Source organism: Bos indicus, chromosome 21 (genome assembly GCF_029378745.1).
Source record: "Bos indicus isolate NIAB-ARS_2022 breed Sahiwal x Tharparkar chromosome 21, NIAB-ARS_B.indTharparkar_mat_pri_1.0, whole genome shotgun sequence".
Lineage (NCBI taxonomy): Eukaryota > Metazoa > Chordata > Mammalia > Artiodactyla > Bovidae > Bos > Bos indicus.
Genome location: NC_091780.1, coordinates 9,225,049 through 9,237,320, shown reverse-complemented (window position 1 = coordinate 9,237,320; position 12,272 = coordinate 9,225,049).

The window sequence follows — 12,272 nt, the reverse complement described above, 5'->3', positions numbered from 1 at the left end:
AGAAAACACAGGAAGAAAGTCACCATTTTTCATTTATTTTGTGTTGTAACCTTTCTTTGTTGTTTCAGTTAGAAACAAAACTTCAAAAGAAGATGACTACTTCCAAAACTGCAGAGATCAGATTCTGGGTGATTTCAGGTAACACACATGTTACATAAATCACTGGAGTATTTTGAACATGAGTCTTTCTTTTCTAGAATTCTCAGGTATCAATTGTGATATGTAGTAGACACCAATGTGGATATCCAGGAATGCTGGCAGGATCACATTTGATACCTGATTGACAGTATAGCAGTAAGAAATTCTAGTGAAAGATAAGAGCCCAAGACCCCTTTCCCAGGATAAAAACATCTTAATCTTCAAATTACTGAGCACTATAAATGAAGATATTCTATCATCTTTCTCCAAATCCATTTACTTGGGGCTCCAAATGCATTTAACAAATGGTAACAGATTTTAAAATTGACAACTTTTATAGCCTAATTTGACCCTCTGTAATAAGGGGGGAGGATATGAAGACTCTGAGTCCATTCTTGTTCCACTGTTAGTAATGGACCAAATATTTGTGTTTGCCCAATTTCTATTTCGAAGTCTTAACCCCTGATGTGATGGTGCTTGGAGATGGGCACTTAGAGAAGTACTTGGGTTTAGATGAGGTCATTAGGGATTCCTCTTAACGGTACAAGTGCCCTTATAAGAAGAGGAAGAGAGAGATCTCTCTCTCCATATGCATGCACCACCACCACCCCCCCTTAAAAGGCCATGTGAGGATACAAGAAGATGCCATCCATAACTCACCAAAAGAACTGTCAGCAGAACCCAACCATGTTGGCACCCTGAACTTGGGGTTCTCAGCCTCTTCTTTGCTGTTGTTCAGTTGCTAAGTCATGTCTGACTCTGTGACCCCATGACCTATAGCACACCAGTCTGCTCTGTCCTCCACTATCTCCCTGAGTTTGCTCAAATTCATTTCCACTGAGTTGGTGATGCTATCTAACCATCTCATCCTCTGCCATCCCCTTCTCCTTTTTCCTTTGAACTTTACAGCATCAGCATCTTTTCTAATGAGTGGACTCTTTGCAACGTGTGGCCAAAGTATTGGAGGTTCAGCTTTGCATCTGTTCTTCCAATGAAATGAAGGTTCACTATTTAAGCCACCCAGTCTGTGGCATATTGTTACAGCAGCCTGAACTAACACAACCAACAAAACTAGTGTTCTCTGAAAAATGAAAACATAGCTTCACCAGAATCCATGCCTTGATGAATATCCACAGTCTCTCCTTCTCCTGTTTCAGTATCCTCTCCCATCTCCAACATCTGTGCTCCACAGACTGCTATGTGATAAGAGTGCAAATATCCCAAGGCAGCATCCCAAACATTTTCTCATCAGGCCCCACTGATTTCTCCAGCTGCTTCTTCAGGGGATCATACCTGTACCTGATACGCCTCCCTTCGGCCAGCTCACCATCCATTTCTATTTTCTAGCAAAAAAGCACTCTGGTAACCACTGTTTCTTGCCCCATCCATGCACTCTGACTTAGGCCTTCCTCTTAAACCATATGTTTGGTTGATGCAGACTCTTCAGGTCCAGGGTGAAGTATGACCCTTAGGTTGTGTACAAGAATCTGGTCTCATCAACTGGGTAGGTGCCTTTGGGAGGAAGAAAGCAGAAGGGCAGACAGGAGGGACAGAGGAGGGAAGAATAGGGGAAGGCGGGTTCATAGGGCTGGCTCCTGCCTCATACACATTTCATCTGCTGCCTCCACTCACATGCCCCTTGGCACTTGGAGGGACCTCACCAAGGCCATCAAGAGCTGGGGCATAGCTGAAGGAATCTTGCTATAAAAGGAAGCAGGAAACTAATATTTCTTATGAACATACTATGTACCAGATGCATGCTAAGTACTTCAATGTTCATTTTCTATTGTAACCCTAAAAGGCAGATTTTTTTCAAAAAAATCTGTAGAAGTAAGAAAAAAAGAGACCCAGAAGTATTAACCCTCTTGGTCACAGAGTAGTTCAAATCAGGATTTGAATGTAGAGTTTCTTTCAATCAACTCTTTTTTTTTGGTCTGTTTTTCTTTAATTTTAAATTTTTTCTTGGAGGGTAACTGTTTTACAATGTTGTGGTGGTTTCTGCTGTATGACAAGTGCATCAGCTATAAGTATACATATAGCCAGAGAAGGCAATGGCACTCCACTCCAGTACTCTTGCTTGGAAAATCCCATGGATGGAGGAGCCTGGTAGGCTGCAGTCCATGGGGCCACTAAGAGTCGGACACGACTGAGTAACTTCACTTTCACCTTTCACTTTTATGCATTGGAGAAGGCAATGGCAACCCACTCCGGTGTTCTTGCCTGGAGAATCCCAGGGATGGCGGAGTCTGGTGGGCTGCCGTCTATGGGGTCACACAGAGTCGGACACGACTGAAGCGACTTAGCAGCAGCAGCAGCATACATATAGCCCCTCCCTCTTGGGTCTTCCTCCAACCCCCTACATCTCAACCCTCTAGGTCATCACAGACAACAAGGCTGTGTGCTGTGCTTAGTCATGTTTTTGTGACCCCATGGACTGTAGCCCACCAGGCTCCTCTGTGCATGGGGTTCTCCAGGCAATAATACTGGAGTGGGTTGCCACACCCTCCTCCAGGGGATCTTCCCAACCTGGGGATTGAGCCCAGGTCTCCCACATTGCAGGCAGATTCTTTACTGTCTGAGCCACCAGGGAGGCCCCAGAGCACCAGGTTAGTCACTGTGTAACCTACTCAACCAGGCCCTAAGGAGCTGGGAATGACGTGACACGGGGAGTGGCCTCCGGTCTGATGGAAAGCAGCAGGCCTACAAGCACAATAAAGTCATGAAGAGTAGATCATATGCAGTGGCAGGCACATGGAAAGATGTACAATGGCACAAATTATCGGGGAAACACAGATTAAAATTACAATGAGATATCATATCACACTCATTAGAATGGCCGTCATCAAAACAAACACAAAGAGCAAGTGTTGGCAAGGATGTGGAGAAAAGGGAATCTTGGTCCACTGTTGGTAAGAATATAAATTGGTGTTGCCCCTGTGGGAAACAGTATGGAGGTTTGTCAAAAAACTGAAAATAGAACTAGCAAATGACCCAGCAACTCCACTCCTGGGTATATATCCTGTAAACAACAAAAACACTATTTTGAAAAGATATATGCACTCCAATGTTCATAGCAGCATTATTTATAGTCACCAAGGTATTGAGGGTCTTCCCTGGTGGCTTAGTGGTAAAGAATCTGCTTGCCAGTGCAGGAGACCTGGATTTGATCCCTGGGTTTAAGACGATCCCCTGAAAAAGGAAATGGTAACCCACTCTAGTATTCTTGTCTAGGAAATCCCATGGACAGAGGAGCCTGGAAGGCTATAGTCCATGAGTCACAAAAGAGTCAGACATGACTTAGTGACTAAACACCAACAAGATAAGGAAGCAACCTAAGCGGCCGTCAACAGATGAATGGATAAAGAAGAGGTGTTACATACGCAGAGAACGGAATGCTGTGTTGTTCAGTCGCCAAGTTGTGTCCAACTCTTCGCGACTCCATCACGCCAGGTCCCTGTTCCTCACCATCTCCTGGAGTTTGACCAAGTTCATGTCCACTGAATCTGTGATGCCATCCAGCCATCTCATCCTCTGTTACCCTCTTCCCTTTCTGCCTTCAATCTTTCCCAGCATAACGGTCTTTTCCAATGAGTCAGCTGTTGGCATCAGGTGGCCAAAGTTTTGGAGCTTCAGCTTCAGCATTAGCCCTTCCAAAGAGTATTCAGGGTTGATTTCCTTTAAGAATGGCTGGTTTGATCTCCTTGCTTTCCAAGAGGCTATCAAGAGTCTTCTCCAGCACCACAATTTGGAAGCATGGAATACTACTCAATTATAAAAAAGAATGAAATTTTGCCACCTACAGTGACATGGACAAGCTTGGAGGGCATTATGCTAAGTGAAATGATTCAGGAAGGACAGACAAAACACTGTATGATATCACTTATATGTGAAATCTAAAAAATACAATAAACTGGTGAATATGACAAAAAACATCAGATTCACAGATACAGAAAGCAAACTGGTGGTTACCGGTGGGCAGATGGGAAAGGGGAATTATGAGGGCAGGGGAAGTAAGAGATACAAACTCTTGTGTGTACTGTACAACTCTGGGAATATGACCAATATTTTGTAATAACTGTAAATGTGGTGTATTCTTTAATAAGTTTATAAAAAAGAATGAGCAAAACTTTAATGTAAAGTAAAGAAGTCTGTATCATTCATTTACCTATCATGCCTGAGGCACAAACACTTACTGGGCATCCACTAAATGCCAAGTACTCTCTAGTGACTTTCCTGTGTTTATATTTTTAGACCCTATAGAACCAATACCACCAGTCCTATACACTGTGTACAGGGGAGTTTAATTAACATGTCCATGTTTCTCAGCTGGTACACAGAGGAAAGCTTAACCTCACATATTATATGAATATAATAACTCATACTGCAAATGAGCTATTTGCAGTGGCTTATTCAAAATCTAGCACAATGTACAAATGAATGTTTTGTTCCCAGATTCAGGGATACATAAATTCATTGAAAAAGCTCTATAGGCAGGGAGCTGGGACAAAACTTAAATCAACAAGACACATCCAGTGTCTCCAAGGAGCTTCCGAGTTATGGAGTCCTTGGCCGTCAAGAGTGGAAGGACTCAGTAAATCTAGCCCCTGTGAGCCCATGACCTTGGGGCAACAGCTGGGCTAAATGTCACCACCACCTACTGCCTGAACAATCCTGTTGCTTGCCGCTTTATTACATGGATCAGTCACACAGTCCAAGAGTTACTATGAGACACGTTTAGCGTGTCTATGTAAAATCTCATCTAGCACAATTCTTTCCTTCTGAAACAAGAGAAAGAGATCATAGTTTAGAGATCTGTATTTCGACGTCCTGAGAAACAGACCTGAAGAACAGCAGCGCAAGCACTCAGAGGCAGGGGTTTTGATGGTGGAAGCCCTGGGAGAACCCAATAAAATAAGAGGGACAGAACCTAGTTTTTCCTCACTTGACATGGCCCCAGGGGAAGATGTGCAGAGGGAATGTAAGTGGTTGGACTCTCAGGGAGAAAACTGCTCCTGGCTCATTACCTGGCTTCTTATATTATTGATAGCCTCTCATCTTTTTGCTGTTTCAAAGGGTTCGAAACTGCATAATCCTAGTATATAGTTAGGTTCTCTTTCTGTCTCTCTGTTCTCTCTCTCAGTCTCTGAGGCACTAGAATGGATTCTGTGTTGAAAGGTTATCATTAGCCTGGTAGTAGAATGTTCCTAATGTGTTGCTCTATTGTTTCATCCTTATTTTTTTCCTCTCTGTGTTTGTTCTGTAAATCAAAAAGGAAAACTGTCAGTACTAGATTTTCATTTTTAAGTTCTATAGATGCCATTGGGCTTCCCGGGTGGTGCTAGTGGTAAAGAAACCGCCTGCCAATGCAGGAGATGTAAGAGCTGTGGATTCGATTCCTGGGTCAGGAAGATCCCCTGGAGGAGGGCATGGCAACCCACTCCAGTATCCTTGCCTGGAGAATCCCATGGACTGAGGAGCCTGGCGAGCTGCAGTCCATAGGGTCACAAAGAGTTGGACACCACTGAAGCAACTTAGTTGGCAAGCACAGATGCCATTAAAGGAACTATTTCCCTGAGGGGATGATTTCCATCAGGGCAGTCTGTGTCTTCCTTGATTCTTGAGAAATATCCTATCATGCCTCAGGCCACATTTCCCAGCCAAAGTGCTGATTCTGGCAACATGAAGTGACTTAATGCTGGACCTGCCTGGGTTTAAGAGGCTCTGATGTAGAAATTACTCATAAGACCTGGTTTGTTAGAGGGGAAAGACTCACAGCGGTCTGTGGACAGTACTCTCCACACATCATACGGCAGATACTGTGTCCTGACAAGGAATCAGGGCTTTGCTTCCTCTTTTGACGTTTCCATCAAACACCGTACCAAGGATATATCTCTCCAGCAAATTTTCTTCAATACTAAAGCCATTCAGATCTACAGAAGGAAAATTTGGCCTCATCCTTAAAATACAGTTTAGAAGCTAAATTGGTACTTATGGTGGCCTATATGACGGCCTCCAGTCATTCCCCAACTCCTCATATACATACTCTTGTGTAAACCCTTCTGTTGAGTGTGAGCCAGCCCTAGTGACTCACTTCTAAAGGATAACACTGCCAGAGGTGATGGAGGTAATTTGTGAGATTATTGCCACTCACATGGCTATTGGCAGACATCATCAATTTCTCTCTGGCAGCTAGAGAGGGTGGAGGTAACACACCCTCTAATGTCAACAACCTAATATTGGAGAGTCTTCTGCCACAGACTATTCACTGGAAATGAGACACCATGTAAAGCCCACACTCAAGAGAAAGGAAACAGACTGCACTCTTTGAAGGGAGAAATGTCAAAAAATGTTGTGGACCAAAAAGCTAGCCTAGTCCCCATCTAACTGGGTTGCAAGGAAATTCTGCCAATATTTGCGCCATATTCCTTCTCCCAGGTCCACCCTAGAATCCATGGAACTAACTTGGATCCATGGAAAGATAAGGAAAGCCTCTAATCTCTAAAACTATGCTTAGGATAAACCAATATAATCATGGCTAAAGCCTTAAAGATGCTTTGCAATCTGACTGATCTCTGATGTGGATCTCAGAGTGGTCCAGGCAGGCAAGCCCAGTGCCTCGTCAGATGTTAGCTTCTTCCTTCTCTGAGCCCCATTTCCTTCTCAGAGGGCTACCTTTGAGCAGTTCAAGCACCACCTAAAGCAGAAAAAGTTGTGTGTTGGCCTTAACACACCTCTTCTCAGTAACCTTCTTCAACAAAAAACCCATACTCAAAAGTTCTTGTTGGTTTTTATTCTCTACTTCTTTAAACCCTCTCCAAGAAAAGCCAAGTGCACAAAGTATCTATTTCAAAGGATTGGAAAGATATTTTAAAGGGCAATTTAGCCAATTCTTACTTTAAAGTACATCCTTTCTTGGAGCTTCCCAGGTGACTAGTGGTTAAGTACTCACCTGCCAATGCAGGAGAAAAAAGATGTGGATTTGATCCCTGGGATGGGAAGATCCCCTGGAGAAGGGCATGGCAACCCATTCCAGTATTCCTACCTGGAGAACCCCATGAACAGAGGAGACCAGTGGGCTATAGTCCATGGAGTCGCAAAGAATCAGACACGACTGAAACAACTTATCATGCATGCATGCACACACATTCTTTCTTGGAGAAATATCAGTCTCACAGAGAATTTCCTCTGAGAAATGTAAACATGAAAAAGGATTTTCTTTTCTTCAAACCTGAAGGTTTTGAATTATTTTAAAATAAAGCATAGACATGTGGTTTGTAATCAAGAGTTACTAGTCTTGGTTTGCCATGGCTCACATGAATTTGATGAACTTGAACTTCTCTACAGACAGCCAGTTCATTCAAACAGAATCGTGTCTAAGCCTCAAAGGTAGACTTCCACAGTTGACTCCTTGTAAACCACCTGACCTGCCTCTTGAGAAAATTATATGCAGGTCAGGAAGCAAGAGTTAGAACTGGACATGGAACAACAGACTGGTTCCAAATAGAAAAAGGAGTACATGAAGGCTGTATATTGTCACCCTGCTTATTTAACTTATATGCAGAGTACATCATGAGAAACGCTGGGCTGGAAGGAGCACAAGCTGGAATCAAGATTGCCGGGAGAAATATCAATAACCTCAGATATGCAGATGATACCACCCTTATGGCAGAGAGTGAAGAGGAACTCAAAAGCCTCTTGATGAAAGTGAAAGAGGAGAGTGAAAAAGTTGGCTTAAAGCTCAACATTCAGAAAACTAAGATCATGGCATCTGGTCCCATCACTTCATGGGAAATAGATGGGAAAACAGTGGAAACAGTGTCAGACTTTATTATTTTTGGCTCCCAAATCACTGCAGATGGTGACTGCAGCCATGAAATTAAGACGCTTACTCCTTGGAAAGAAAGTTATGACCAACCTAGGTAGCATATTGAAAAGCAAAGACATTACTTTGTCAACAAAGGTCCGTCTAGTCAAGGCTATGGTTTTTCCAATAGTCATGTATGGATGTGGGAGTTGGACTGTGAAGAAAGCTGAGTGCTGAAGAATTGATGCTTTTGAACTGTGGTGTTGGAGAAGACTCTTGAGAGTCCCTTGGACTGCAAGGAGATCCAACCAGTCCATTCTAAAGGAGATCAGCCTTAGGTGTTCTTTGGAAGGACTGATGCTAAAGTTGAAACTCCAATACTTTGGCCACCTCATATGAAGAGTTGACTCATTGGAAAAGACTCTCTGATGCTGGGAGGGACTGGGAGCAGGAGAAGGGGACGACAGAGGATGAGATGGCTGGATGGCATCACCGACTCGATGGACGTGAGTTTGGGTGAACTCTGGGAGTTGGTGATGGACAGGGAGGCCTGGCATGCTGTGATTCATGTGGTTACAAAGAGTGGGACACGACTGAGCGACTGAAATGAACTGAACTGAACTGAAACCATATAGTTTAAAAGTCTCATCTGACTATCTGAGAAAGGTAATTCAGAAAAAAAAACTTTCAGGCTTTGAACAGAGGGAGGGTATTTTTTAAAGTGTGGGTCATTGCATTAAAAAATTAGAAATGGACCTGAAAGCATGCATGATGATATGCTAATTTCAACGATAAATAGGGCAAGTCTGATTTGGTTGCTGTGCTAATATAGATCTCCTTTGCAGTCACTTCTCTTACATAACTGTGTATGTTGGTGGGGTACGTGCCTTTATTCTTAATTTTTTTTTAATTTGCAGCTAATTTTAAACTGGCTGAAAGGAGCCCCTGAATTATATTCTTAAACAACTGAGAAAAAGTGTTCAGGCCACTTAAAGCACATGAGAATAATATGTTACTAGATATTTTAAAGAATAACTGAAGCAAATGTACTAGAACTAGACTTACTGCTTTTTCATAATGGGATGGACTAAATTATCCATTATACAGGAATCACACATAAAAGCCTTTCTCCACATCAACTGATAGATCAAAGGAAGGGAGGATGAGTGGTCTACAGGCACGAACCACACCTCCCGAATTCTCAGCCCAGGAGTGACTGGTCTGCACTTTAACTACCTCTCCTTGACATGAAACAGGATTCATGTGTCTCCCACTGAGGAAAGTCAGGTAGGCTCAGCTACAAAGATTTCCCTTCCGTCAGTGCCCCTCCCCTTTCCATTCCATCGGCAGGGTGACAGCTCCCTGATGGGGCTCAGGTGAATCTCATTTAGAATCTGGACTTGGTGAGTCCCTCCCATCTGAGCCTTGCAGGGAGGGCATCTGTCAGCATCACAGCGTGGGTCCCTGGCATATTTACAGTTCCAGGGACGGCCTGCTCCTCCCCACCGCAGCTGCGCTGGCTTCCTTGCCCACCCCCATCTGCAGAAAACTACCCAACCAGATATTCTGACTCCCAGTGACAGATGAAAGCACGCCGCATCCTCTTGTCATCTGCACGCCCCCGGCTCCCTCTTCAGAGTATTCAGGGGCCATTCAAGTGTCATCCCAACAATCATCCTGCTGCTGTACTCCCAATTTATCAATATTCCAAAGAAATCATTCATTCATCCCCTGGCTCTTTCAACAGACATTACTCAGAGTCTCCTAGGGGCCTGTCACTCACACAGTCATTGCAACTCAATCACAAGCACGCAGCCCAATCCGTGACCTCATGGAGTTCACTTCTCTCACACTTTCCATATGAGTAGCTTCTTGATCTACTGGCAACCTCTGGGCCTATTAATTTCCTAGAAATCGACAGGAAATGACAGCTAACCTCTGTTGAGGATTTCTCTTGCAGAGATTCCTAAGGGCTAAGAGAAAAAGAGGACAACCCAGCAGGACTTTCCCAGGGTACATTCGCTACCCCTGAAACAGGGAGAGATAGAAGAACCAGCAAAACCTCTAGACTAGGTCAAGTCAAGACAGGCGTTGGACACATCACTCATAGGGCACTCAGCAGGCCCAATTCTATGTGAGCACTGCCCACCACTCTGGGCACAAGGAGATGAACCAGTCAATCAGGTTCTAGCTTCCAGGGGGCTGACTATCTGGGTAGGATTAGAGTAATGTGTAGGGGAGGTGAGAGTAGATAAACAGTAAACAAATTCATAGATGAAATATTTGCAGGTGACAATAAACTCAGCTAAAATCATGAAAGTAGAGAAGAAAGTCTGAAAGCCAACTAAGCCCAACCCTTCATCCTTCTGGCCTCAGTGTCCCCATCTATAAAATGGGTATGATTCTGAAAACTCTTCACGGTCTCTTCCCCTACACCTAGAACACTTAGTTTAGTCAGTGCCAGCCGCTTGCATCTCCCTGTCCACTCCCTTTCTGCACTTTCTCGAAACACTCCTGACCTGTCCACATGTTTGATCACTCATGACCCACCCATGACCCCCCAGGAATGTACAAATGACTGCTCACATTTGGGAAGCACTCACAAGTTACAAAGAGCTTACAGAGACACTGGCTTATTAATCACATCGTCTTTACACACACCAGGATCAGGAAAGACATTGTTCTTTCCCTTTTATGGATAAAAACCTTCAAGGCTCACGGAAGGGAAATAGGTTAACAAAGATCTGAGAAGAAGAAACAGCAATTAAATTGATCTTAAAAGCAGGCTTTCTAACGCTAAATTCCATATCTGTATAGATTACTGATCAGGAGGTAAATGTGAAAGGGAAACCCTGAGGAAAGAGAAGGAAGGAAGCAAGAGCCCTCGTGGTTAAGGAAATGTCACCGTGGGTGACCATGAGTGTCATCACCACAGAGCTGGCTTCTGACAGATGCAGCCAAGGTGAAGGACCTGAGACGCTGCCGTCCGCTGGGGACCGCAGCACGCCAGGAAGCGGACTCAGACACGTCTATTTCTACCATCAATGCCTGGACTCTTGGTTGGCTCTGTGGCCTGTGGAGTCCTTCTCCAGCTCCTGTTTGTGAACCAGCAAAGCCCCCCGTGTGGTAGGGATGGATTAGAGAGACAAAGACATCATTTGCTAGTAAGTTTAAGAAACTTCTGAGGAACACCACACAAACTGGAAGGGAAATCAAATGCAAAACTGAACCCTCCTGTCATCAGAGTGTGACTTCTTGCTCTGTTGACAACTTCTATGCAAGGGACTCTGAGAAGCCGTGTCCACATAGGGAGAGGCACGGAGACCCAAGTGACCCATAATCTACCTAGTCCAGCGTTTCCTTTCCATGCAGGGTAAATTCAAAATAAAGTCCTCTGGAAATCATTGACCTGGTTATTTTTCTTACCCCAGAGCCAAGTTCAGAGATGCAAAATTATCACAAGTATGTCTATGGTATTCACAAGCCTGCAGATGCTGTGTATGGAACATTTATTAATTTAAAAAAAAAAAGAGAGAGAATGTGTATGAATGAAAATCAATTGAGTTATATCTTAATAAACTGGCTATTACATAACCAGTGAAAGGTACTTTTTTGTTTCATTTCACTTGAATTGACTTTACTTCAATACTTTTTATTAATATGTGAAAAGTAAAAATGTTAGTCACTCAGTTGTATCTAACTCTGTGACCCCATGGACTGTAGCCCACCAGGCTCCACTGTTCATAAAATTCTCCAGGAAAGAATACTGGAATGTATAGCCATTCCTTGCTCCAGAAGATCTTCCCAACCCAGGGATCGAACCCAGGTCTCCTGCATTGCAGGTGGATTTTTTACCATCTGAACCACCAGGGAAGCCTTTTTATCAATATCAGTTCAGTCAGTTCAGTCACTCAGGCATGTCTGGCTCTTTGCGACCCCATGGACTGCAGCACACCAGGCTTCCTTGTCCATCACCAACTCCTGGAGCTTGCTCAAACTCATGTCCCTTGAGTCAGTGATGCCATCCAACCATCTCATATTCTGTCATCCCCTTCTCTTCTCACCTTTAATCCATCCCAGCATCAGGGCCTTTTCCAATGAGTTAGTTCTTCGCATTAGGTGGCCAAACTATTGGAGTTTCAGCTTCAAAATCAGTCCTTCCAGTGAATATTCAGGACTGATCTCCTTTACGATGGACTGGTTGGATCTCCTTGCAGTCCAAGGGACTCTCAAGAGTCTTCTCCAACATCACAGTTCAAAAGCATCAATTCTTCAGTGCTCAGCTTTCTTTATAGTCCAACTCTCACATCCATACATGACTACTGGAAAA